Below are 23,650 nucleotides of genomic sequence, written 5' to 3' on the forward strand. Positions count from 1 at the left end.
GTAAAAAAGCAAATTACCATATTCGTTCCTAATCAGAGTATATAGACTTGAACAGAGAGGAGGTTATACCAGACTTTGGTACTTTGTCAGTCGAGTCGCCACCTATAAATAAAACAAAATTTTAAGACAGCCTAATAGAAAAATAAACAAAATCGTAATACAAGATGTAAACCGAGAGAACTACATAAGCTCTATAGCAATCATGTATAATACAACATCCACTTTAACTCACTGTCACTCAAGTGGAATATAACGACGATATCCGAAACAATTTGGTTGACAGTCTTTGCCTTCCCAAGTTGCATTATTTCAGTTTCCTTTTCTCGAATTTATAAATGCATAGCTTAATCCATGGCCATGTGACCCCATATGGGTTTTCAATTATAGAAACATCAATATAATGCTGATTGGTACACATATAAAGCGTTACAAATATCATGGTGAAATTAACCCTTTGAATTTTAAACAGTGATAATATATTATAGTTATTCATAATAACTGCTAGAAATGCAAACAACGGATCGTTGTTAACGTCACATTGCTTGAAATAGTAAATTATTTTAGGAACTATCAAACCAGTTTTATTTTGTTTGTTTTCAATATTTAATTATTGTTTTAAATCTTCTTTTGATGGTTAGATGGTTTATTTATTGGAAATTAAAGTTATTTATTTACAAACGGGAAAATATATACCCACCTCTTTATGAAACCGCTGCTATCAATAAAACGATAATATTAATTACGCGCGGGACCCATTAGTTTTATCAAACTTTTGACTAAAATACTCTAAAATGGGTTGCATTTTTATTACTAGTGTTATTATTAATCTCCCTCACGCAATGTGTTAAAATATGTTGAAATATCGTACAATTAATAATGCCATATTTTTTTATCAACAAAATTTATAAATGGAAGTATTTCTCACTCCGAATTTGAAAAACATCATAGCAGCTCACAGATGTCCATTTTCAACCAATAACATAAACGGTTAATAGTAGTTTAATTAGAATTCTGTTAAAAATAATTCATATGTATAAGAAAAATGTAAAAGCTTTCTTTAAAAGAATATCAACCACTCCACGGCTGTGTATAAGATACCCTTTCGTTGGTTTTCGTTTGAGCTATTTTCTTCAGATCAGGCTGGCTACACGTCATATAATACATATATATGTGCTTACACCCCAGGGATAGATTCCTGATTGTTACCATTCATAGTTAGGGGTCGGCGAACTTCCAGGGGCGGCACACGTGGGAGGCCTCAAAAGGGGGGGTTTCTGCCTTCGGCCCTCTGCCCCCACCCGCGCAATTGGAAACTATTTCGCTCTTACTTCATTGGCTTCGCTCCATACGTCTCGATCAATTGTTTCCAGCGATGCGATTCGGAAACGCATTCGTTAAAGTATTACGCGACTTTTTTTACAGCTCGCAACTTTAACAACGTATCTGGATTTATGACTCCAATGAGTAATAAGCCGCCAATGTCACGTGCATATAATAATATATATTTAGGTACGAGGGTGGGTCAATAAGTCCTTAGAAAAGCCGACAGGTGGCGCGACTAGTACTGAGGGCGGTTTTTTTTCATGCAGCGGCACTACTGATTCAGTATGCTGCGAAGTTTCAATCAGATTGGTCGGGTTGTTGTGTGTTTCTCGTACATTTAAAAAAAAAATTTGCTTGTGGAAAATGGAAAAATGGAAAATGGAGAAAATTGAGTTTAGAGCTGTTATTAAACATTTTAATATAAAAGGGTTAACAGCAAAGGAAATAAAAAATGAGTTGGATTTAGTTCACGGCATATCTGCTCCTTCACTTGCAACTATTTATAACTGGTTAAATGAATTTAAACGTGGTCGTACATCAATAAAGGATGAACCACGCTCAGGACGTCCTGTAGAGGTGACTACACCAGAAATGATCAATAAAATCCACGATATGGTGTTAAGTGACCAAAGATTAAAGTTGAGTGAGATAATTGAGGTTACAGGGATCTCAAAAGGTAGCGTCATTTCTATTTTACATGACAAATTGGGCATGAAAAATATTTCTGCAAGATGGGTGCCGCGTTTGCTCACAGTAGACAATAAACGCAATAGGGTGGTGGCCTCTAAAACCCTGTTGTCGCTCATGCAACGCAATCCGGATGAATTTTTTCGTCGCTTTGTGACTGTAGATGAAACATGGATACACCACTATACTCCCGAGACGAAAGAACAGTCAAAGCAGTGGATTGCGAAGACAAACCATGTCCAAAGAAGGCGAAAACCGTAAAATCAGCTGGTAAGGTTATGGCTACTGTATTTTGGGATGCACGTGAAATTATTTTCGTTGACTATTTGGAAAAAGGAAAAACAATAACAGGGGATTATTATGCATCTTTATTGGACCAGCTAAAAACGAAATTGAAGAAAAACGGCCTCATTTAAACAGGAAAAAAATCCTCTTTCATCAGAACAATGCCCGTGTTCACACATGTTTACGATCAATGGCTAAAATTGAAGAATTGAAGTTCGAATTGGTCGACAACCCACCGTATTCGCCAGATTTAGCCCCCAGTGACTTTTTCCTTTTCCCAAACTTAAAAAAATGGCTAAGTGGACAACGTTTTTTTTCAAATGAAGAAGTCATCGATCGGACAAATGCTTATTTTGAGGACCTTCCGAAAACTTATTTTTCTGACGGTTTAAAAAAAATTGAGAAACGTCTAACCAAGTGTATTGAGCTCCAAGGAGATTATGTTGAGAAATAAAAAAAAATACAAAAATAAAAACTGTTTTAATGCTTTTTTCTAAGGAATTATTGACCCACCCTCGTATACTAAATTTGTAAGATATAAAATATTCGAATATCTGTATTTTCATTGTCATTTTTTTTGATAGTGCAATAATATAATAACATACTTAATATTTTATTTTTAACTATTATCAAGACTATTTTTATACCAGTTGTGAAAATTGAAATATGTTAGTTTGAGACTAAAAAAGGTTTTAGCGTTTGAAACAATTCATTTCCTTAGGCTTACTCTCATAGGAAAAATAATACATTTGATGTTTAGTCCAATAATTGATACTAAGTATCTATTATATCAAACATATTCATTAAACGTTAAATTTATGTGTTTAAAATTTAATATTCTTTAAAAGTTTAGTACCATTTTATAAAAATAATTTTTATTGATCCGGATTTCCCTAAGTGGCATTTTCGTGCTATGTATATTTATATACTGACGGTTGTAGGTAAAGCACTAAATTGTTACTATTTATATAAATACTGATCAGTACAAATAAATTACCGAAATATTGATATATTTTTAAAATTAAATATTGTTTGACATAAATACATATGTACCTATTGTTAAACAAACAGTATATTAATATGACATTATTTTTTTTTCGTTTACCAATCATTTACTGAAACGTTTTTGTTTAATAAATAGGTTATTCAAAAAAAGAATATTAACAATAATTTTAAAACATATTCATTTCAATTTTTCAATTATGTTAGTATATAATTTAATAAATACATCTATGGTATGTGTTTCATAAATTTTATATTAAATAATAAAAAAAAATATATGTATAAATAAAGCTACTGTCTACAAAAGTCTACACATCGATGCAATATTAAATTCTTGTCAGCGTCCTTTACAATCCTTCTTCTCGTCTTCAGACAGGATTGGCAAAATAACGGTGCACGAGCTGTAAGTTATAAACCACCAGAAAAAATAGATACTGATTAAAATAGTTTGCACTTTAACATTGTATTTATATTTTATGATATATTAGAATTTTTTAACTTTGAATTAAACGAATTATTTAACGAAGAATGCCGAATTCATGTTTTAAAACAGCTTGCTTAAACTGTTTTTCAATTATTGAGGTAGTTTATTTAAATAACAAAAATCTATTAATTCCAATCTCTACCCTATGGATCCCCATATAACTACTTAGGATTGGAGACGGTAAAATAAAATAACATTAAAATAAATCTTAATAGTAAGTATATTGACCGGATCTATAGTTTATTTATATTTGGTGTTTATTTTTACGATTGAAAATCACCCCATCTACCTACCTTATCTAATATTAAAACTATGCTGTTCAATGGCGTTGACAATACAAATAGATATTACTGTATCATTTTTAACGGTTAAGCTATCAATTTTTTCTTCTACTGACAGGTGCTACATTTTCTTAATTATTTTTTTTATATAATTATTTTAAATATTTTAGTAGACATGTTTACTGTTACCTTATTGAATATATATGTTTATCGTACCTAAAACTAGAGTATATGCTTCATAACTTTGCACCCCGACTCTAGTATGAAAATGATGTAATATATTCTAAAAATATATTTATAACATATTATTATCTATTTATTTATTTATTACTACATATATGAATACAAGTACATATCATTTGATCTATTTTTTTATGCGAGGTAATCAAAGAGTCGTATCAGTGTAGTAAAAAGTACAAACAAAGTGCAAAGTTATAAAACGTATACTCATGGAAGAGCACTGATGAGTAGGTATAAAAATTGACCAATAGTTAAAATTTGTCGCAATTAGTATGTCACCTCGTAGTATAGTGATAATGCACGGATCAGGACGTAAACCTGGGAGATACGGGGTTCGATTCCCCGTCGGGTTGGCTTACTTTTTTTCAAAAAAGATTTTTTCTATTGGTTATAATATATTCTCTCAGAAAGTGTTTTTCAAAATTATATATGTATACTCTACCACTTGATGGAAGAATTTCCCAGTAAATCTTCACGATCAGTAAACGATTGACTCATAATGGTGTTCCGGAATAAAAATCCTAGGCACATAATAATATAATAAATTGGATATGATAAGAAACTTTCTAAGGTTGACGATCCCGATCATATACGAAAAGGATTTGCAAAATGCTTCTTTAGTAAATCTGGCCGAGTCTGGTTGGCAAGAGAGGCAGGCAGGCGCATTACATCTGGATACACAATAAACGCCCGAGTGTTGACAAATTTCTCAATATCCACAACTTATAATGTTGCCTTGTTGTGCTATACATAGCTTGTCGTGTATAGTGTACATACATTCTTTACAATTCTGCTAGAAGTCTGAGAGCTTTGTATGTATATATTTGGTTTATGTAAAATTTCGGAAAATATTGCTTTCGTTGTGAAAATTTTGCCTACTATCAAAACGCTTTACGTCATTTCAATATCTTGTGTAAAATATTTTTTAATGGCATTACTATTAAGTGTCAATTTGTAATCTAAATACATTATGCTATGTATTAATAAAGTAAACAATATGGTACTTCAACCAAATAATTTCATCATATTTAAAACATATTTATTTGAAATCCTTTGTATTCTGCTATTACAATTTTTTGTATTAAAAACTCTGTTAAATTAACATAATTGCGTCTCAGAATGTATAAATCTTGCTACAAATGAATTTCAAATGGAGCTAATTTAAGTATTACCATTTTTCCAACTTGCTTTCATATATAAAATATGCAATATACATTTGCAAATAATAAAAAATAAAGGAATGTTGCTATTTGGATGCCAGGTATTATTGCCAACTGTACTATAATTATGGTAAAATATTATAATCGTGGATCTTCCAAAAATGTAAAATACTAGGTATAGTTTTACGCAAATATGCCAAAAATGCTATAATTTTGATGGATTCGAGACGAAAAATGTTTCTTTACTATAGTTTTTTCAAAAATACTATAATTTTTACCTCTTTGTATTATAATCAACATTCAAAATTTGACTATTTCTATCTAAGAGCCGAAAAATATTTACACCACTTTTTACACAAAAAATTTACACAAATAAATACACCTAGGTAGTAGGTATCTACTGAACTATTTTTTTTAATCTAATGTATCCCCACATTGGTGGCCAGATGTGGTATCAGAAAATCATCCTAAATCCATATAATAAAGTACAGCTAAAAATAGCGGCTCACGCGATATTGAGGGTCCCAGGTTCTAATCCTGGGTTTGACAAATGTACTGTTCGGTTATCAGGAATACAGCGGAAAACACATTTTGAAAATACCCGATATACTGGATTATTTGTTAGTTTGGGTTAGTTTAGGTTAGGTTAGGTTGGGTTAGGTTAGATTAGGTTAGGTTAGGTTAACCTATCAAATAATCCAGTTTATCGGCTATTTTCAAAATGTGTTTTCCGCTGTAGTCCTGATAACCGAACAGTACCGAAAAATCTGTTAATACAAATCTCCACTCTTTTTAGACTCACACATAGTAAAAAAAAACAAATAAAATAATTGTGTAGGTAGATAGGTACCCATTAAAATCTCATATTAAAATGTAATTTTTTCATAAAGTATATTTATTAAAAATTATTTGACTGATATAAAGGTGTTGTATATATAAAAAAATCTTCACTAATAAACATCCAAAAATTCACCAATGGAAACTCATTCAGAGCCCATGAAGTAATCTTATCACCCCTTTGAGTGTGTTCAGCCCATCTTCCTCCCCGCATCCCCTTAAACCCTCCATCACGGTCTCAGCAATATGTCATATTTTTTTGACGTCAAGAAGATATTTCGAGTGGATGTGATGGAAAACTTTCGCTGCTTTTTCTATCTCTCTCTTTAAAAAAAATCACATTTTCCTTGCGGCTCAAACGTGTTCGTATTGTGAAGTTTATTGTTCGCCGTAGTTGATATAATATAAACGGATTTAAATTTATTTTATTTATTATAATGTTGTATTAAATAAAAAAAGAAAATATCTACTTTTCCACGAAACTATAAGTAACATCCCTCATTACTTAATTAAGCTCGCACTTCGATCATTCAGGTCTATAACTGTTTTCTCTGCAGTCGGTCACACTCAGCCACTCGTCTTTAATTTATCCATCCATCTGGGCCGAGTACATACAATGGTTTCTCTCTCTATATCTATAGATCCATTGCACATAGCTAACAACGTAGCCGGTTCATCTGAGCCTTAGACCCCTCAAAACATTCAGTATATTAGGCTTAAATTGGTGTCAGATCTCAGCTATAAACCGATGTCCAACCTTAAGTTTTTCCGTTAGACTCAGTTTCAGATCAATATAGATCTATTGATTTCACGCTCATGTTGTACACCCGAAATTATTTATTTATACTTTTTGGGCAGTAGCTTTGACCTGAATAAACTTTTTATTATGAAAAAAGCTCCATTTCCACTGTTGGCTAGTTCAAAGCTCATTTTTCTTTTGGCATATTATATTGGTTTCCATATAGGTACTTAGAGCAGGGGTACTTTCAAATGCCGTGTTATCCACCAAAATGTCTCCCAGATGTATATTATTCTTCCTTCAAACTCTTAAGTAATTGGTCTTCTTAATGTTAACCATTAAATTTCCTCATTCATGTATGATATCATAATAATAGTAATAATTCGTGCCTTAATAACTAGGTATGCTACAATCAAAACTAAATGAAGTCTAGCGCGCTTGGTAGATGTTTAAAATAAAGAACTACCATCTGATGATAACCCCAATGGAAGCTTTTTTAGGTACCCAACTCCTTCAAAAATATATGCATAGTATGCATAAGTAGGGATTAAATTCATCTTCTTCAAAATAGTATAGATAAATTCTAACCACTGAGTTTATCATAAAAGCTTATATCATGATGTATGTGAAGATTAATAGAATGCACTGGTACTGATTTAGTATACACCTAATCTCTACCTTTATAATAAAAACTATTTTTTTAATCAAATTAGTGCCTATAATTGTAGGTACATATTTATATTATTTTATTGTTTTCTAAATCCCACTGCTTTACTAATAAAATTTTACTATATATGTATTACCTACGTATTCACCGAGTAAAGGTTAACAAATCACAATATGAATTTGTATCGTCCCTTAAATATATATATAATATTTGAAATGTAATTACAAAATCTACTGAAAGAATTGTGGATTTTAATGTTTGATATTCCTATTATTTAATTTATGAATTTATTATTTGGCTTTATCACTATTTATTAAATCTATAGTTTTTAAAAATTTTAGATAAGTCATAAACATGAAATTGATTATTGTTTTTTAGCCATATGATAATTATTTAAAAATTAAAAAGTAGATAATTCACAATACAATTAGAGAAAATACTAGATACTGATTCTGAATGGTTTCACTGTTACTTGTTATTACTCTTTTCATTCATAACATTCACAAACCTACCTACGTAAGAAAATATATGTGGGTACTAACATTATTTTACAATAAAGTATTATATAAATACATATTTTTAATTATTTAAGTGAAAAAAACTTTTCTACTTTAATAAAATCCGTGAAAATCGGAAAGTTTTTAAAATTTCCGAACAAAAATCTTTTCAAAAGCTTTTTAAAAAGTACCAATGAAACCTGTTTAAGTAAATACGGCTTTTTATGTACATAGATAAAATATTTACCTTTTTGAGTGCATATACTATATATAAATATATCTAAGCACGTTGCCCCTGTAAAGTGGACAGTCGTCAATTTGACATCCCCATTTGTGGATAGGTTTTATTTTCAAGTTGGCCCTTGTGAAATATTTGGGTCGTTAAGGCTCCGTGGGGTGGAAATGATGAGCAAATCATCCCTCTGGGCTTATTGGCGGGTGTATATCGGAATGGCGTTTTGAACCAAAGGGCTCTTAAAACTGTAAAACAAATCTTGTCTATATTATTTATGGTACTCGTGTAATCACGCTCTATGCCTTCATTTTTTTTAATCACTGACAAATATAAAATAATATGTCATTGAATTAAATTGTGACATATTCTCTTGTGAGTAATTTATATACATATACATTATTAGTAATATACATAAGAATGTATATTACTTACTTCCAAGTCATTTATCAAAAGGATTTTGTATTGATGATAAATGTTTAATGATATATATTTTTTGAATCGTTAAATGGCTCGGTTTATTTATTTTCAATTATTAGATGTTTATTAACTATTTTTAATATAATTTATTGAAACATTGATGACTTAAAAATAACTTTATGTTTTTACAAAATAAACTTCAAATAATTTTATATGGAGAGGGTAATAAAGAAGTTTTTTATGCTATTACGGATTTTTCTATGTTATTTCCTGTATTTATAATATTATCATCATAATTGTTAGTGTATCAAAAATTTATATATTTTCAATTAGGTAATAATAATATATATCGTTAAAAATATTCCTTATTACCAAATATCTCATAAGTAGTTTTCCGTTACCTAGGTACTAAATAATAATATTTGAATATTCGACTATACAACTATTTTTCTTCGTAGGTTTATAGCACTGAGTATTAAAGTAATCGGTAAAGCCCCCCGAACTTGTCTGAGGGGAAAACCTGTCAATACAACGTTTCTTTATTTATTCACACAAAAATAAACTACAAGTACGCATTGCCCAATAGCGGTTTTCATGTAAAATACAACAACCCACCGCAGAGTATTAAAACGATGGGACAGACATGTCGATATAATAACCACACGCCCTATCTGTTATTATTTGGGAAATATATGAAAATATTTTTCTTTACTATTGTGGCGATGCATTAGAAATTATTTAACGGTTTTTCATATACAAACACTAACCACTTAACGAAACAACTTGAAACTGATGAATCAGAGTTTTTTTTAGTTAGCGTTGTATTGTACTGACACAACTAACTCATAGTGTTGTAATAATAATTATTATTATACTCAATGGTGTACTTGGAACAATATAAATAATACTTCCAGACAGACTCGTACAAAGGGGTTATTAATACATAATCACTGTATATATTTTTCCCAAGAAACCGTCGGATAATATTATAATTTCCAAATCAAATTATTATGAGCGATAATAAAATAGATACTTGTATTGAACCAAGTTATATATACCTACGTCATTATGAAAATATATTATTATTCAAATAAAAATTTAACCTCAATTCTGATTGAAATATCTTACTTTTTCGGTTATTTACAAATTCAAATTTATTTATTTATTTAACACAAACATGACAATTTTTTATTGATATATAATTATGATTTATTAAGCATGACAAATTATAAATTCAAAGCGTTGACGATATGACATAAAGTAAGTGTTAACAATGTTGAAATAAAAATACATAGTAATATGAGGTACATATTAATTCAATGAACTTATTTGACATAAAGTGATTATATTATATATATATATATATATATATATATATATATATATATCAGTGGCGAAGAATGACTTTTGGAAAGAGGTGGGCTATAGAGATCAGAGAAAAGGAGTACACTTGTCAGGTATACGGGAAATAAGAAGATACTGATCAATAGAAAAGATATTAAGCTTAACCATCAGAGCCTATCATATTGCATACATTCTGAGGTCACGTGAGGTAAAGTACATTTAAAAAAAATCTTAATTTCTTGCACAATAATCCGATGCATGCAATAGTTGACGAGATATCGCGGTGTGGCATATTTATTTTAATCTTTGACAGATTGTTCTGTGTATATTTTTAATACATTACTACTTATACGACAGATGTCGTTGTCAAATTTAATTATTTTTTTAGAATATAAAATAATCAATTTATCATTTAAATACGTTGATATGCATTTAAATAATATTTTTCTTAAGAAGGAAGGCTTTAAGTAATCGCCTAGTCGAGAGTCTTTGCCACTGATATATTATATACTGTCCTTTTAAATACAAATTCATTAGGTAATATTACTTTCAATATGCTTAGTATATATTTTTAAAATAAAAAGACAGAAAAAAATCATTTTCTCCTTTAACAGGCTGAGGCAAAATATTTCTTGTGAGAAAAATAATATCATTTTATGCTAGAGATTTACGAATTTCCTTTGAATATGAAATTCACTAATGAAAATAAAAAGAAAACTACATATATATATCGTAATATAATATACTAGTTTTTTTTAGATTACAGTGCATATCATACAAAACTGATATTTTCTTATACTCGCGATAATAATATAAAGACAGTACTTTCTAGCTAGACCCAACGACAATTTGATGGGAGATACAAATCGAAAAATTGTCTACAATCGAGTTTTCAGTAACAAATTCGTTTCGTCACATACATACATACAAACATACCTACATAGATACTTCCACTTGTACGTATATAAAAAAAGATGTTTCCCAACATTCTCAAAGCTTTCCCATATAAAATATATTTGCTCGATAAAAGTCTTTATTTGACTGATTTATCGAATTAACATAGTATAGGTAGGTACCCATTACCTTTATTTTATTATAAAATTTAAAAAACTTATTTTTTGTAGGTTGCACGGTTTTTATTATTTTCTATTCATTATAGCATACTGTAACTTGTCAACATTTATATTATATTGAAATAGTCATTATATTATATTAATCTCTCAATATTTGTATTTATAATGGTAATAGTATTTTTTATTTAAAATATTTTTTTTATAGAAACAAACTTATGCCAGTTACGTATAGAAATATAAAAAAAACATAAAAATATTCTCATAATAAATACAGTGTGTATGAGTCAGAGTATGGACCTAATAGGTTAAGCAAGTGGCTATCATCCATTTATCGTAAAAACAAGATTTGTTAATACAAACCTCCATTCTGTGGAAGTCCATATTATTCTATTAAGATTGGACATGGTCAAAAAATAATCAATAATAATACTATATATTTCCTGGTTTGTAGTCTCCTTTGAAGAGAAATGAGGTTAAGCTGATACTGATGGTTAGAACAGGTCACACAATGGGTAAAAGTTTTGATGTCCTCATGGGAAGAAGCCATTCATAGCTCTGCGATGGATGTGATATTCTGTAGGACATTGTACGAGAGTACAATACCCTAAATGTGAACAACACAGAGTACAGCTGCGAATTGCGGATATCTTTGAGAATGTCGACGAATTGAAAGGTGCCCTAGCGGTGGGTAAGATGGAAGAGCTTGGCAAAACTGTAAAGTTCTTTAACAGAATAGGAGTGAGGACCTGATCGACGGATCCCCTTCTAAGAGGCGATATGTCAGCGAGTCGCAGTCAAAGTATCGATAAAATCATAAAAATATATATATATTTATTATATTATTAAAATTGTGTAGCCATGTGAATCAATATACCTGTTCACAATTGAGTGACCGAGGATTATAGTAGTGAGAGTGTCATATTATAATTTAGAAATCAGGTATCGGCAGATTTCACTAGATATCAATTTATGTTTGAGCCGGTTTCAAACATGTATTAAATTTGATACATAAGAAAAGTTTTTATCTATAACATTGAACTACTTTCCATAAACTTCAGTGTATAAAATCTTGTTATTATTTGCATAATAAAATGTGTTTGTCTGATTTGACACAAACACTAACATATTAATTAACTAAAAATAGTAATAATTTATTATTTGAAAATAAGACATTTATGTTGATGAATGAGATAATTTAAAATATACGAAAATGTTGATTTTCTCAACATGGTCACTAGTGCACTTATATTTTTTCAATTCCAACCTCACCATTTTTTTTTGATTGTGTTATGGAAAAAAACACAAATTTACATTTTATTTTCAAACATACTCGTATAAATGTTGGTGTCATTTACATAATAATTGAATATTTTAGTAATAAAGTTGCCGTAAAGTTATTCCTTCTTATTGTTTTTTCAACAACGTAAAGTGTATATTAATCCAATAACTCTTTGAAAACCAGTGCATTATAGAGTAGATACACCAACACACACATGAAAACTTTGAAGTCAATGTCACTGTGAAAGAAAAGCTATCTCATAAATTTTACCAGTTCTTTGAAATACACATGTCACGTTTGATAAGACTCGTAGTGTTATTTATTAACTAACTATATTTGGGAAATATAACAATAAATACAGTACATAATATTAGGTTTTTGGGTTGTCGTCGTGTGTTATTTGTCCTTCTATCTCCGATGTTTTTTATGAGTTTCAGAGGCTCTTCTCGAGAGTTAATAATATTAGGTGTATGAATGCGAACGCTGCTCTAAGTGTATCGAAAAGAGTTTTACTGAAAGCAAACGTTGCTCACCATAAAAAGGGATGTGATGATATACAGTATCAGTTGCATTGACCTGAAGAAACCAAAGATATAAAATTAAATTTTTCTGAAAGTAGTACCGAAATCCGTGACGTTTTTAAATGAACTCCATTGTTACCATTATTATTGTCAAGGTTCCTGTGAATTTAATTGACTTTGATTACGTCAAATAGATTCCCCAGTTTTATTCAGCTATGCATACTTTGTCATCATTTTCATTTTCATTAAAGAACAAACCCGCACTCCAATATATTTTACCTGGTTGCTCTTCATAAAAACGTTCAGCCATCTATACGAATTTTGATAAATCTGACGACGTCAGACTCATCAAAGTATTTATAGCGCTTATGAGTGTAAAAATATTGCCAGATACTATACTTGCAATGTCACATGCATCATTAATACATCATTGTCTTATTTTACGATTTTTCATTGTTTTTTGCATTAATGTTGACGTAATAAATAGTATGTATTTATAATAAACTAAAAATTTCACACAAAATGCCATATTAATTTGTTTTTTGGAAGAACGTTGTAATATGATCACTCACATTTGGAGTATCTGGACATGCTCAAATGTTGATATAATATATTGTCACTGCATTATCACTAATAAATAATAACAATAAATAGGAAATAGTGGGATACCTACTTGTGACAATGATTCTGGTATAATTACCTATACATAGATATTTTATATCCTCAACGTATAGTATAATATAAAAAAAATCAATGAATCAATTCACAATGTTTGAGAATTATAACATATTACATTCTGAATTGTTGTCAATTATTCGTTGAATAAAAATAAATGTTTATTGAATAATTGACACAAAATTTGGAGAGATTCCTGACGCTGGCCAGTAATCAATGTAATTACCTACCTATTATTGGTACCTTGATTCAAACCACAAAAACCCAATCGTCAATCACATGGACTCGAAACTGTATCAATCGGATGACATAAGCTGATTCGAGTCCTGACCGGGGACGTATTTTATTTCTAATAATATGAATGTTTCTAAGATTTTTTCAAGTTAAAACTAAGACTTTTTTTAAGTTTTTGTTATTTATAATATCTATAAAAAATATATGTGTTGTAGTATAAGTACATTTTTTTTAAAATGTTCACAATATAATATGGTCACTCTAATTCGATACTTTGGATGTACAACGCCCACTTCTTTGTTACCCCTGTCTTGTCAGATCGGGATATTTTCAATAATACCAAATTGCTTATACGTTTCGATTCAGAAATATGTCGAGTATATTCACTCACATACACAGTGATATACTTACATGGCGTGTGTGTCCACAAGAATGGGGCAGAGTTGGATTTACGTTACAGATTATCCTAGTTATACTAGTGGCAAAAACTACCTGTGGGGTGGAGGTAAAATTATAATAGTACATACTTAAACAATGATTAATGTGTTGTACTATATATAAGTATATATATTTAGTAGATATATAATAATACCATGTAACGCCGGATAATTTGTTATAAGTATTCATCAATTCAATCAAATAATTCAGAATAAACTGAAAATGTTCGCGTTATCAAATATAGTAGAATTAGCTGAAAACTTAATGCTTCAAACCCATTATAATACAGTCATGTCACGTGAGCTCCGTTATAATTAATAATGCATATAATATGTCCAGTTTAATGTAACTATCGTCGTTGTGTAAAAAAATAATCTTTCTTGTTTCCAAAGTGCATCACTAATTATAATCATACACATATTAATAGCGATTACAGACTTATGTTATTTGAAGGTAAAGATTATCATTATTTGAATGGAATAATAAATTATTTCTATTGTTGAAACCATTAAAAAATATCTGTTCGTTGAAGGCTTTCAACTTTCATTTTTATCAAAAATATATAGTTGCATAAGTTTTTTTTAATAATTTATGTTTTTTTTTTAAATTTAAAAAACAACAATTATTTCAGAAATGGAGAACTGTATATATAACTTTATTTATATTGAATCGAGCTTTGGTGCAGTTATAATTCCCACCATGAATCTCAATACACACAAGACAATGTCCGATCCTAATAAGATCACATGGGCTTCCACAGAGTGTACGTTTGTATTAACATTTTTTTTTAAGATTGAGAGTACATAAATTTAAAAACAATATGTGTACCTTCAGATCCAGGATTCCAACCTGGGACCTAAGACACTACAGGCCGACGATTAAGCCGCACAGCCATCGTCAATAAACCCCTCAATACACTTATGAAACTTTCGATTTAATTATAGCTAGCAGAGCCAGCTGGCGCAGCCAAACTGTCTCACAAGGGCTTGTTATTTTTATAAATATTTTGTATAAAGTATTTATAATTTCCTATTTCAACATTTTTTATCAATACGTTCTTTGTCTGAATCTCTCTAAACAAACGGATTTGATATTAATAATGAAAAATAAACAGCGTTTAATAAATATAATTATTTGAATAATGTTTGTACTGATTCGGCTCTGAAAAATAGAGTGCGTGCGCGTAGGGTTATATTTTATTTTTTCCCCAAATTGAAGGATGACTCGACTCGTGCGGGGTCATAGTTCCCCCACCCCCTCCGCCATCGCGCCCCCCTGCCAGGGCAAGGTTGGGGGTGGAAAAGTCACTCTGCGGGTAGGGTAAAGGGGGTGTGTACCTAAGGCTGATACACACATACAATCGTGATACCTACCCCCTAAATCTAACTCACAATAATATACAAAATAAATACCTACGGTCCGCTGTGGTCGATAATACTTCCACTGCGTCGATTATATTATTATATGCCATATGGTATGTAACGTATAAGTATTTTTACACGTGGGTTTTCTTATATATGTACATAAGTGTGTATAGCTGTTTTCTTTTGTAGACACGTGGATTTTGGGGCGCAATATCGAATGAATATTTAATAGCATAACACTCAATTTTCCTAAAAGTTTTTCGAATTAGAATATTAAAATTTTGACACAATATGTCATATTGACAGGTTGAGTTTAAGTTGAAGTATACGCTTTCTTTGCTATAAGTATAGGAAATATTTTTTTTAAAGTGTTCAAATATTTCTGGGGAAAATAAATAAAAATCCTAATTAAAAAAGTGTTAAATATAATATGTTTCAATGGGGGCTTTTCATGAAGCGGATAAAGGTCATAATATGCGTATTTAATTATTGTTATATTTATTATATTCAATAGAAGTATATTACATAAGCAAAATATTCACAAAATAGCCTACAAACCTGTCAGAATCTCATTAATGCAGGTACATAAAAACGCTGATACTTTAGCTGTATATTAAAAAAATATGTGCAATTTTGTTTTTATTATTATTTATATAAAATATATCTAAATATTTAAAATAAACACTTATAACAAAGTCTAAAAAATATTTTTGTGTAACTGTAATGGTTCTTGAAATCAAATATGTTGTAAGTTTGAATGCTTCTGTACCGCATTTATATTTGACATATAATAAATTACATAAGAATTATCATTTGAATCAATATTGGTTGTATAGTAAAAAAAAAAAAACAGTAATTGATACAATTGTAACTCCACCAAAGTATTTCGAGTAGATATATCTATGAAAATGTAAATTTCTATAAGAATATTCTCGATTTAAATTAAAGGGTTTTCAAGAGTCGATAAATCTTAGTAAAAGTGTTATAAAATCAACAAAGTGGCGTTTAGATAAGAAATTTGTATGTAATCCAATACACAATCTGGTATTTTTTTTTCTAACCGTGTAATACTTCAACTCTATTTTTTCACTGTATATGACAAGAATGCATAGCATACTATTATTCACGTACTGATTATAATAAATGATAGATGATCGATGGCATCGTATCAGTTAATCTAATAAAAATAAAATAAGGCGCTTAGATGGCATTAAGATATTCAAATTATTTGTATCCGCTTGCGATAATATCAACGTGAACGGTCTCCCATTCACGAAATTAGTTGACAAAGAGGATAAAGTTGACGAACTAATCCTGGGGAGTCATTCGTCAACATGTCGGTAAGTAATTTGTCAAACGAATTAACCACGCGTAGACATCTAGCGTATATACAATATGCAAACAAAACAAATATATAGTAGAATACTAATAAGAAACTGACGAAAACATTCATTGGGTGTATATAATTCTTTGTAGATAGAATTATAAATCATTATCACATGATAAATGGACTTTCTGAGCGGAAATTTAAGTATATAAAATACAATAGTGTTTGTAGATGATCGAAAAGACAGTGGCGAATTCTGAGTAAATGATTATAACAAACAAAAATAATAATAATATACAATAAAATGTATTCATTGTATTCTAACGTAGGTAATATGGTACCTATTAAAGCAACATTGTCTTGGAATATTCGGCTTAACCCAAAAAAACAGAAATAACTTTTCATTAAAAAAAAAAATTTATAATTTTCCAAGTATTTCGCCACAGTGCGGCGCTAGATTTTTTAATACAAATTGCTCATGAAAAAACAATACCTCGTATGCCACATGACACTATTTGTACATGAGATGAAAAAAATCTATATAATCTCTATTATTCCTTCAAATCTATCACGTATTTTTCGTAACTAGAAAATATGAAGAATTTTTATTCGTTAATAGTGGCTAGAGAGAGTTTTTTTCATCTCGTGTTTTGTGGCATACGAGGTATTGTTTTTTCATGAGCGAAATGTTACTTACAATAATTATGGACCATTAATTTCATACAAATTAATCATGATTATTTAATTTAATTCTTACGGATGAAATATTACAATATTCGTACTACTCGTGAGAAACGCTACAATGATTTTATTGATTTATTTTATTACTCAAGGTAGATGTTGAATAATCATTTAATATTCTCCTCAACACTATTGTAATAATACCTAAATGCCTTACGTTGGCTAAGTGCGTGCGCCGCTGGCCGTATTTATATAAATACTAAGCCGTGGGTCGCGGGTTCACACCCGCGGTTGGTCAAAAATGCATGTTGGCTGTTTCAATGTGCATAATATGATCCTGTGCGAAGACAACTAGTCCTTGCAGAAAGTCTGTTAATACAACCCCCACCTTATGTATATGGTCTGCTAAGGATTGACCAACGTAATCTACTTTTTTATAGTAAAAATATCAGTACCTATGGTACGTTCACTTTATTTTAAATAGTATCTTTAGTAGAACATGTTGAGTATCTTTAGACATACCCAGTGCTATGATAGTTGTTAATAAAATTCATAGCATGTTTATAAACAATAAAATTATGATATTATTGTAATATTCAGATTCTTACGTAGTCATTTGGATAAGGCTCGAACGGTTATTATAGAAAGTATATTATAAAAAGCTTAGAAAAGCTTCCACCTATCAGTTGAAGTTCTTGATATGTAAATAGCTTCCTTACATTGTTAATATTGTTTGGATACGTATAATAAAACAGATTTTCATATATCTGAGCTATTTACATATAACAATGTAATTCTATCTTAGAGATTGTATATGTTTATACATATTGTGATACATAAGTGTAGCATCTACTAGTCTTTCAATATAATATATGGCATAGGCAAAGAGTATATTTACACCGAAAACTCGTTTTTCAAAGGTTTTATCTTGTTCCGCACACTCTTTGGGTTTTCGTATGATATGTAGTGAGTGTCAAGTTAAAAGCTTTTCCTCTTTTCCAAGAATCCGTTTTTCAAAATATTAGTGTTATTGGCTTTATAGAAAGTTTTCTAAGAGCTTTCTCAATACAAATTATATATACACGTATATTTGTTTACCTATCGATACACTCTACTGAACATAATCCTCTGCGTTATACTTACGTATAATATATTTGATATATTAAATCAATATATTATTATAACGTTCGATATATAAAATATTTTATTATATTATATTATGATATCATCATCATTGGCAGTACAACCCAATGTACATCTTGGCTAGGGATTGCAATACCGAATGAAAATGTCAATACCGGTTTTTCGGTATTTCTTATTGAATACCGGTATTTCTTAAATATTAAAAAAACAGAAGTAGGTGCTTATCAATAAAAATATACCAAATAAAATCTTTTAAAAATATTATTTTATAGCAAAAACCTACATACTAGAGGTGGGAAAACTGGTCGATTTTGAAGACTAAGTATACTTACTACCAGTATAAAAAAATACTTGGAATCTAAGCTTGTTCCAAAATACTTACTAGTATTTGAAATATCAGCTTTAATAGAATCGTTAAAAATACGTCGGCTTTTTGAAATGTCCCATTTTCGAGACAGTTACAGCTAGAACTGTGGCGCTAGTCACTCATGTTTCAGTAGTTATCCATTTATACAATCACGCATATAATTTGAATTCAGTTTATGTTTACAAATTACAATTATAACACTAAAAAATCGAGAAACTTGACGTGACGAAACCAGATAAACGCGTAGTCAGTTAACGTTATCAGAACTCCGTTATTCCGGCTTGCGACTGACGTCAATTCGATGTAAATGTCTTACTCAACTAAAACTAAAATTAAAACCCGTCGCATACTAAACATACGCGAGTCGCGACGCCGAAGCGATGATTTCATACGTGGCAAGACTACGAACTAGCTAGCGGTCGGCGAGATCTCATACCATGTGTTGAACTCCTGGACTCGATAAAGTTTCATACTCAACTAAAACCAAAAACCAAAAACTCTTAAACCTAAAACCCTAAGGCGAACTCAAAAGTATCCTATAAAACGAACACGTGACCATTTCTGTCCTTCACTATACCAACTTTACAACAGAGGAGAAAGGGAGAACAATGACAGTTGAGTATAATATCACGGCTAGACATACGTGTATCATGATATCTCGCTCGCGCGCATTTAATATCAATAGCGCTGAATAGCGAGTCACGGCGCATATATTATCGAATGCGTTCGAATTCGAACATCTAATACGTTTCAAGTTTCTTGAAACAAGTTTATTGGGCAACAAATACTTAGTATGGGTATTTTAATCCGAAACTTAAGTACACAAACTTGTGACAGTATTTCCAACTCACCTCTACTACATACCCACCTACATTTATTATGTTGACATTTTAATAGATGTATTAATCATAATTGTAGAATAAGTAATTTTTTATAAATAATTTGAATATGTTGATAATTTTAACAAAAGCCCTCAAAAGTTCATCAAGTCCAAATAAGTCCAGCTGCAGGAAATGCTTCTTCTACAGTCATCAATAATTATAGAATATTTGATCTCTTTCGTCATGGATGTTTTCTATTTCGAAATAATATTATGCTAATTCATCGCTACAATTACTTATGTAAATATATTTGATGAAATTTGTTTTATTATTTTTTCACCTCCGCTGGATTCACTCGATATATTTGCATTTTAGCAGCACATAACTTATAATTCATTTTCAAAAACGTAAACGAGTGTGCTAATACCGACAATTCCGGTATTTTGGTTTTTTAAAACCGGTATTTCGGTATTGATAAATACTTGAATACCGGTTTTGAAATACCGGTATTGCAATCCCTAATCTTGGCCGTCTGCAAGAAACGTCTCCATTTCCCTCTATCTGTCACAAGCATCCATCACCTTATCTTCTTGGATTCTGTTTCTCTTTCTACACAGTCCAACTACCGCAGACTAGTGGTTGAGTGTATTTCTTGAGATATGGCCTGTTCAATAGAGTCGCTCCATTTTCACGTGTGAGACGACAGGGGGGATCATCTTACCACGCTACAGTTCATGGTTGTATCATCTTCTCAGTATTTTTATTTCAAAGATGTCCAGTTTTCTTTCATATTTTTTGATAAAGCGCAGCATTCCAACCCATATGTCAATTTTGGGTCTGACTGGGGTTTGTTATAATTTTATTTTAGTTTTCCTTGAGAGGAATCTCGATCTGAAGTGTTTTTGTAAACCATATTTAAAATATAAGTAGAAACCAGCTGGAGGAACCAACCGGCTTCGTAATATATATGTTATTATAATATCTTATTTAATTCAAGAATAATAGTACTTAATTAGATTTTTCAACATAAAGATAACTGTTTGTAAAAAAAAAACTGGCTCTTTCAAAATTTGGAAAAAATCACGAACAAAACATATTACTTTGCATTTCATTTAAAGATATACAAATGACTACGAAAAATGAGTAATATTTTTTTATATTTATTCTAGATACGTACCTACCTACATAGTAAAATTGCCAAATTGGATTCTGTAATTAAAATTTAATGGATTTTAATAAGATTTAATAATAATTTTTGATGACCAAGTGCCCATTTTGGAAATATTGGAAGTCAGAAGCTAATTAATTATAAGTATTTTGTTTAATATTACAATAATTGTTTCAAAACTTACAAAGCAACAATAACCAGTTAAAAAAACGACACTACATAATATAAACTTACTCTTCTCTATTTTTATAGATAGTTTCAAAATACTCATTTAACTTATTTAAACTCCTTTCGACCTTGTACAATATTATATAAAATACAAATATTCTTTGCATGCATTTTTATTTTAAGACATTACCTATGTGGAGACTATTATTTTTATATGAGTCACAATATAACATATTATATTAACTCCCATTTTGTACAATTACATAACGTTTATACATATATATGCAGTGTCTAACAATACCGCAGGCATATTATAACGACATGTCTAATGTTTTTGGAGCCACACAAGATGGATGAGTTTGGATGTCAGGGACGTCTACACTTGTTACCCGTATGTGATTTATTATGGGACGAATCTCGGGTAACGTTTGCCCCTAAGTATGCACGAATACATTAGTTTTCACATTCCTATAACATATATAAATATGTGTTATGTAACTACTTACTTACAGGATGATTTTCAGAATTTTATTACTTTGAAATTGTCTAAAAAACACTGACTACACTTTCATTTCATTTTCAAATTAAACTTTAGATGAGTATAAAGTAGCAATGATGACGAGTCTTTACTAAAAGATTATTTAAAGTCCACTGTAATGAAGAGCTTAATAAATTTTAATTATCAACCTTCATATTATAATATGTGTAACATTAGTAAAAGACTTATAGGCCAACCATGGACTGAAACCGTATGCGGTTTCGAATCGTGTGCCATACTAACCTTATCTTTTCTGTTCATGGAAATATAATTTCACAAATTCAGTTTCAATTTCACAAACGATCAGATTCGTATCCGTTTATACCATACACTTAATTAAGTGAAAATATATTTTCATGAACAAAAATCATAAGTTTAGTATGGCACACGGATCTAAACCGCATACGGTTTCAGTCCATGGATGGCCTCTTAATATAAGATTGTAAGCACTATAATTTTAAAGTTGTCGCAATGTAGGCACATACGACGATTTGGCTACGTCGTATACAGGGAACTAAGAATTAATGGGAACTGAAATACCTAACGGCTAAGGAGAAGCAGGCAACCGATCTCGAGTAAGGAAGAATACGCGATAAATTTAAACATGTGTCAATAATACTTCATACGTCGAATACTGACTGCTCTCGGTTTATGCATTGACGCTCATTTAATATTGATATATTACACACACTATTGCACGTCTATAATGCGTGGCTCATTTTTGTAGGACACTCACACATTCAAAACCCTGCTTCAAAATTTACTGTATTTGTATATAGCCTATCGGAATTCTATTTAGTATCTGTTCTGTGGTCGTATATTTACACTGCAAATACTTCAAAAGCTTCATAAATCTGTACATAGGTAACTTAATCATTTTTGTATAATTAATTGTATATTTAGTGGTTATGTTGTCAGTCATTTTTTGACAGTGAAAATTTTAATTACTGTCTGTATCTAGTCGACTTATTTTCACGTAATATACTACAGGGGCACTGCCGTACAACTATATAACCAAACAAAAAATATGAATCTCATTAATAATAGAAAATAACACTAATTCCGTTTCAATGACAGAAAAATATTTTTAATATTGTGTATTTATATTCTTAATTCAATTTGTGAATAGGCAATCACCCTGTATGTATAGACACAACATAACTCAGAAGCCGTCAGTTCAATTTGCAGAAAAAATCAGATGATAAGATATTTGTCACTTCGTTGGGGAGATTTATTGATCTTTTTTATATATATATATATATATGTTTACATATTTATTTAAATATATATTATATGTGTGTGTAAATATGATCAACAAAATATTAACAACAATTCTAATGGATTGAAATGGATTAAGTATAAAAAATATGGAACAGTACAAAACATTAATCCATTATAATTTAAATTCCATCAAGTAGCTTTGGCCGATAGTATTAATATAATAACGATAACAATATTTATTATGTACGCAAACTTGCATTTTAACTATGCATCGAATGATAATAATAAGTACTTACACAGTTTGGATGTACATTAACACACATTTCACTCCAATTGGTTATTACTCATTCGTTCAGCCTGATATACTAATAGCCTAATGTCGATTTCAATGTGACTGTTATAATAATTCTAATAAAATTAATGATTCTTTAAAT

Source organism: Rhyacophila brunnea, unplaced genomic scaffold (assembly GCF_057557595.1).
Source record: "Rhyacophila brunnea isolate RB1 unplaced genomic scaffold, BYU_Rbru_1.0 scaffold_9, whole genome shotgun sequence".
Lineage (NCBI taxonomy): Eukaryota > Metazoa > Arthropoda > Insecta > Trichoptera > Rhyacophilidae > Rhyacophila > Rhyacophila brunnea.